This window comes from Brassica napus, chromosome A3, assembly GCF_020379485.1.
Source record: "Brassica napus cultivar Da-Ae chromosome A3, Da-Ae, whole genome shotgun sequence".
Classification (NCBI taxonomy): Eukaryota; Viridiplantae; Streptophyta; class Magnoliopsida; order Brassicales; family Brassicaceae; genus Brassica; species Brassica napus.
The window spans coordinates 32,545,400-32,553,015 of record NC_063436.1 but is presented as its reverse complement, the minus strand read 5'-3'; the positions used below and the strand labels follow the sequence as shown (position 1 = coordinate 32,553,015).

Here is a 7,616-nt window from a genome sequence, read left to right as displayed (position 1 = left end):
AATAATAACATTTTACAAATTACTTAAAATGCTAATTATTAAAGTAAAATGGAAAATCAAAAGAAAAACAGTAATATTAACAAAATAGATGCGTCTTCTTATGTATAACAAATCCAAAATATATTTTATACTAAAATAAATGGTAAACTAATATTAAAATAATTAAGTTAACAAACAAACAAGAATTCAAAAACAAATTACTACAACATAATAAATATTAACATTTAAAAACTTACTTAAAAATGCTTAGTATTACAGTAAAATAGAAAATCAAAAGTAAAAACAGTTATATTTATTCAAAGGCAATAGTATTATAACACATGTGAAGGCTAACTAGATAAATATAATATTAAGATATATATTAAAATTACATTACTACTTGATGATAATAGTAATTAAGTAATTAACTTATGAAACCAATTTTACATGTTGATATTTTCAAAGACAAGTGACATATAATTTGATTAGCTGGTATTGTTCTCCACAAACTTGCAGTTAGTCAAAACGATATCAATCATTACGTTAAAATATATGGCTTATCACACATATATTTTAGACAATTTATAAATACAAAAAAATATATTATGCTGATAGATAAATCATTTATGTTATTCAAATAAAATTTAATGAAATATAAATAAAATATTTATAATAGTGTATGGTAGTATATAGTGTATATGTATTGATCAATCTATATTATATTAAAATTATTTACTTTTATTAAAAATATAAATACATTAATTATAGTAATTTATATTTTTATAATACAAACGAAATAAATAGATAAGTAGTCATTTTTTGAAAGAACAAACTTATAAAACATTATAAATAAGAAAAACAGAAAATCATATTTCAATTGATAGTATAAAAAATTGTATAAAGCAATTATATTTATTTTTGAAAAGTATTACAAAAAAATAAACTCAATTATTTAAGCTGATTCGCGCGTAGCGCGAGTATAAAATCTAGTCTATACCCTTGTTCGAAAACGCGGTTAACGCGGCCGGAAACGCGGCGGTTATACGCTATACGGGAACATACCGTGGCGATTATGCTTAATTCGGTTGATTGTACGGAACTGTTTTAAAACTTGAATTTTTTGGATATTTTGAAGTCCAAAATCCTTTAATATAGTGTAGATCTATAGCTTCAAGGTGTAAACAACAATTAAAAAGCAAAAAAATAAAGGATTTTACTAATTTTTTTGTTGCGGCAGCTAAATATTGCAGAAACAGCTAACCTTTAATATTTGGGACAGAGGAAGACGATGAGAATATTACCATATTGCCACTCCTAAAAAAATTAAATAGCAAAATTGAATTGGTCAGGCCTCGAACTCGAGACCTGATGGAATTAACTCCCAACAGCTCCCACTAGGCTACACACAATCTTTCTGTTTTCACGTACACTACTAAACTATATCCAAAATTAATCGCCGATTAATCTTGGATTAATCCCCGCTTTTCTCGTTACGCGCTAGGCCCAACCCGAACGCACGCGTAACGCCTAGCGAGTTTCAGAACAAGGGTCTATACTATATAAAAGTTGAGGCTATAAGCCATTGAGAGCGTCCACGTAAGATTTTAAACGATCAGTTATATTATGACACATCAGATTTTCAATTTATTGTTTTTAAATATGTCAATATTTCCAAAAACTGTTTAATAATAAAATAAGAAATCAATATTGAATAAGGAAAACTAACATATGCATTATCATTTATACGTTCCAAAACTACAAGGGGTCCTATCTTCTTTGCCTTTAGCTTGTTATAAGCGTGAGACGGCATACGGTCACGGGTGAAATACACCCACACTCAATCTCCCATGTTGAAAACAAGACATCGACGGTGAACATCTGCAGCTGTTTTATATATATTTTGAAGCAGAAGTCTCCAAATTTGCGACTGCCTGATGATGGATGTCCGCCAACGCATCAATAAACGTAGTGGCTTCCCCATGAAAGTGCGTATGATCGGGTAAGTTAGACAGGGCAATGGGTCCACGAGGTATGACGCCATAGACCACATGAAAGGGACAATACCCCAAGTTTTGATTGAAAGAATGATTATGGGCAAACTCAGCCTGTGGTAGCTTCGCATCCCATGATTTGATTGAATCACCGACAAGACAGCGTAAAAGGTTACCTAATGACCTGTTTGTAACTTCCGCTTGGCCATCAGATTGCGGATGATAGGCAGAGCTCATATCCAAAGATGTTCCAAGCTGTTTTCATAATGACCGCCAAAAATGCCTAAGAAACCAGGAATCGCGGTCGAAGTATCGATAATGGCAAACCGTAAAGACGATAGATCTCATGAAAGAACAAAAAAGCGAATTGTAAGGCGTCTGTTGTCTTCCTGCAGGGAATTAAATACACCATCTTGGAGAAACGATCGACCACAACAAAGATTGAATCGAAACCACGCTGTGTTCGTGGAAGAACCAAAACAAAGTCCATACTAATATTCGTCCAAGGTTGAGTTACAATCCCACGTTGCTGGCGTGACCTTTTGATTTTTGACAAGTGACACAACATTTCACAAAACGCTTCACATCCCTGCGAAGATTCGGCCAGAAGTAAGAGGACGCGACGAGATGCAAAGTTCTATCCCGCCGACATGACCTTCCTGGTGCAACTCCGTGATCAGCTGAAGTCGTAAGCTGTATTCATGGACACATAACCGATTACCACGAAAGAGAAATCCTTCGTGAAGTGTATACTCGGAAGAAGACCCGGCGATGGCGGACGCAAAGATCGGTCCAAAGAAAGGATCAGTGGGGTATAAGTCCGCAAATTTACTAAAGCCAGCGACCGAAGTATGCATCACCGTAAGAAGATAATGCCTACAGCTCAATGAATCTGCAACACGATTGGATGCATCCGAAGTGTTCTTGATGACGAATGAACTGTTGAAGATAAGAGATCACCTTACCGACACCTTCCCTTACAGAGTCTCTCCTTGCTGAAGTAAGACTCATATAAGGCTCGGTTTCATGCCAATTGTGACTGCCACATTCCATGGGGAATACCTTGAATCAATGAAACAAAGCAGGAAAAGACAAACATAGAGAAAACAAGCACGTTTTGACACCCCACCATCCACGACATGGTTCATTTTTTTTCCACTCCCAAGACATTATAAATCTGTCTATGTTTTTTCGTAAGCAACAAGGTTTTCGTTTTCGGGATGTGATTTATTGTTTACAAAGATTTCTCTTGAAAGAAAAGAAAGTGTGCTTTTGGTGGCTTTAGAAAGAGTTTGTACATACCTTCGGACATGCGCTTTTATACTTGCAATTAAATGTGTGACTGTATACATTCGTTATACCAGGTTCTCTAACCAATGTATACAATTTATGTTGATTTGAATTAAAATATGTGATTAGAATACAATATAGGAAACGTTATCTAAAGTACATCAAATGCCTTTTTTCTTGTATTGATATAAAATAAATTTACTGTTTAATGCACTTATAACAACCCATGATGAGAACTTATCCAAGACAAAGATTAAATGCATTCGTTATTTATTTTATAATAGACTGATGAGAAGAGGGACAAGGTTACAAACAGTCTTCAACTAGTTGAAAGTTAAATATGTTTGTCTTTAACCTCCTCTGCTTCACTGAACAGAGAATCCACAAAAGCCTCCATGTTCCTATCCGCTAACCCTCTTTCTCTACCCGCTTTAATCGCTAAACGCTTCCATTTCTCCGCGTTTTCCCTCAGCTCCACCGACTTCTCATCCATCACTACTTCCAAACACCGTCTTATCTCTCCTCTCTCCACCAATCCTTCCTCGTTCTCTCTCACCCTGACACCTGTCCTCCATAGATCCTCCAAAAGCTTTGCATTCGTTGGTTGATCTGACCACATAGGAAACGCCACCACCGGAACGCCGAGAACCAAACTCTCAAGCGTTGAGCTCCACCCACAGTGAGTCAAAAAGCAACCTACAGCTCTATGTCTTAAAACCTCATACCAATCTCGTCGAGCTCGTGTCTGAAACCAGCTATCTTCTCAATCTCTGTCTCCTCCTCTCCTTCTATTTTTGCTTCTCTGTTTGATTTATCAGTTATAACCCACAAAAACGGCGTTTTCCATTCTATCAGAGCTCTCGCTAGTTCCTCTATTTGTTTCTTAGACAACTCAACCATTGTTCCAAAAGAAACGTAAATAACAGAAGACTCGGCTTTCGAGTCTAGCCAAAGTGTATAACTACTTTGATATTTAACTGATTCGCTCCTTGTGAAAACATCCGGAGGAAGTAAAGGGCCAACGGCCACCATTTCGATATTCGGGATAGCGGTTAAGGCCTCTAGCTCCAGCGAATCGAATGTGTTGACGAGGACTTTCACGTTGGATTTTTCTTTGAGGCACTCCATCAAGTCTAGATACACTGCTTGTGCTGTGTTGCTAGTGTTTGAAGGTGAGAGGAAAGAAGGAAGATCACGGGTTTCTAAAGTAAGCAGATTCGAGAACTCGAAACCCGAGTTAGTTCTGGTCGAGTGGTTGTAATAAAGGTTGAACGCCAAAGCGGGTTGGATCCATAGGAGAACAGAGGGAAGGTGACACCTATGCGCCAATTTCGGAACCCAACTGGGAAGAATCGTGTAAATCACGCAAACCACGGGAGAGTCTCCGCTTCGGTTTGCTTCGATGAACTCTGTTAGCGTTTTATCGCCGTTATGTTCGAGGTTCAGCAGCCGTTTCTGGACGTCTTCAGCGGTTGGGATGACCCCATCATCGTATCCATCAGAGAAGGTAAGGAGAGAGAGGTTGTACACGTTGTCGAGGTTTAGGATATTAGAGCAATGATAGATGGAGAGTGACGTGGCTAAAGTGACACGTGCACCGGTGGTTCTTATGAGTCTATGAGCAAAACGGAGGGCTGGGTTCACGTGACCTTGCGCTGGATATGTTACCAATAGAAAATGCGATGGCGCCATTTTTTTTTAGCTACACCAAAGTGACTTTGAGAACTTGTGTTGTGTCTCCTTGTGAAATTGTGTTGTTGTGTGTATATATTTATACTTTATAGACAAAAATACGATGAGCAACTGGGATTTGATTAGGTGTTTGTGACCTGAACTAACATGTGTTACCTCTGAATTAACGCTTTTAGCGTGATCCACGATATACGCCATGATGGGTATCAAACTGGTCGCCTGTCTAGCTTTTCCAAAGTCAAGTCCATTTGTCTTTTTAAGTCAACTTAATCTAATGTATTAAAATAGGTTTACGCTATAGAAATAACCTTCATTTTATTTTATGTGGAAATACTATTATATATTAAGTCATTTAAGCGATTTTTGATTACACGAAAGTCCAGAAATTTCTTATAACTAAGTGATAACCCATGCAAGGTACAGAGTAAAATACTTAAGATAATGACATGTTTGCAATGTAAAATCAATTATATATTTTCATTTTTTTCTCTACTTAAAATATACATGACGCAAAATATTAAATAATGTTTCTTGTTGTGTTTATTTTAGTAATTTGATGATAGTTTAGTTGTTTAAAAAATTGAGTTTGATTTTTTATTTACCTCATCATAATTGATTTTACGTTTATAAAAATGTAATATAATTTTATATTCAATTTTACTCAGCCCATTTTATAGGTTTTAAAAATATATGTTCTGCCCAAAATTAATTCAAATGGGCTAAACTAAAAAAACACATTTTCTTTCGTATTTTCAATGGAGAGAATCGAAATACTATTAGTTGGCAAAGCGAAGAAAAAAGGAGAGAATAGGTTATGCAACCAAATTTTGCTCAAACTATTCTATAACATTATGCAGTAAAAACTCTGTAGATTAATAATATTGGAACTATGAAATATTATTAATTTATAGAGTTTTAATTTACAAAAAGTTTCATTTTTCTGGATTTTTAATTTTAGAATATATTTTTAATAAAATAAACAAAATAATTGATTTTACTGTATATACATTAATTAAATTTTTGAAATTCAACTTTCACGTAATTTTTACTGTATTATTTGGTGTTATAAAATAGTTTTTATAAAATTTAAATGTGGTTTACATATAATTTTACTAAATACTAGCAAAATATATTGAAGTGTTAAGAAAATATAGAGATAATTCTGTTGTGAAATAAAATAAATAATTCAATTGTTTGTTTGTACATATAAAATGCATATATACAAAAATTATAAATTTATAATTTTAATGTGACCATATATTTACATAGAAATTTCTAAAATATTATTATCTTATTATTTTATCGATTTGTGTCATTTTTTGAACCGGTCCAACTTGAGATCCGAGAAATTTATTAATTATTTAAATATCTATACTATATATATAAAAATATGTAAGATTCCTGTTGCAGGAATCCCTCCTGCTTCATATTCTTTTTCAGTCTTTATTTCCATAAAAATAATCACGATTTTCTTTTTTTTTTAAATATAATAAATGACAAACATCAAAGAAAAAAGTTTAATATTTACTTATTTCTATTTAAAGTTGATGATATATAGTAAAGTATTGAATGCCTATTTAATATCACTCTTTATATAATTCTAGTAAAGTCGGTATAGTTATAAGAAAATACAGAAAAGCGCTCTGACCTTGACACGTAAGCATGTTTTTCAAAGTTGTCGTTTAACCAAATTTATTATATAGGAGATTTGATTGATCGGTGAATTTTAATTTTCATTTATTTTATTTGGTCTAAAAATAAAATGCAAGTATATAACCAATTAATATCACTTACCAAATAATCTACGTAATATTACAAAAATTGATTTATGGTAACATGCTGTCAAAATTATAGAAATAATAATATTGTTTGATCAATTTTTTTATATCTATAAAATACATAAGATGATGAGCAAAAACTAATTTATAGAAAATGATATAATGATTTATATTCTTATATAAATCACTATATTTGTATATAAGTTATTATAATAGCTATTAAATTATGATAAGACATGCGCCTAGCGCATGATGAATTTATATGAAAATTATTTAAAAAATATCGTATGAAAAATAAAATGTATATTCTTGATCGAATTAATATTTTTTGGCTCTTAAACATTTTTTTTTAATTTTTTGTTAATTACATAATTTATTTATTGATGAGTTGATCCCATTTTTAAAAATATTTTAAGTCAAAAAATCACTTATCGCATATGAACCTAACGTTTAACCCGAAGAATCTCAGGCCTACAATTTGGTTACAATGAAACTATGTCAGCTCAGTTTTATATCTTGATTTAGCAATTTAAAAGTTAATTATGGTTATGAGAAGTTTAAGTTTACGTGCCAATCCGATCTATCTTCAATATTTTTTTTATTTTTGTGATGCTTTTTTTCATTTTGGTTATTCCTTGACAAAAAATTGATTTTTGAGTTTATTCTCTTCTCGTTATTTTTTTTGGTCTGAGATTTAGAAAATGTTTAAGATTTAAAATTATTAAAGAGATACATACTTAGGTTAAAATCCGCGCCTTGTGCAGTATAAATATTTTATATTTATTGCTTATTTTAAGTTTTTCTGCATATTACGAAATAATAAAATAATAATTATATATTAAATAACTAAGAAATCAGTTACTATTATGTAATAAATTGTTGTGCG

At 32.5% G+C, this 7,616-nt stretch overlaps 1 pseudogene; it reads right to left on the bottom strand.

Annotated features, from left to right (window-relative positions):
• Positions 1-3,354: 3,354 nt before the first annotated feature.
• LOC106441263 lies at positions 3,355-7,376 on the bottom strand (annotated as a pseudogene).
• Positions 7,377-7,616: the final 240 nt, after the last annotated feature.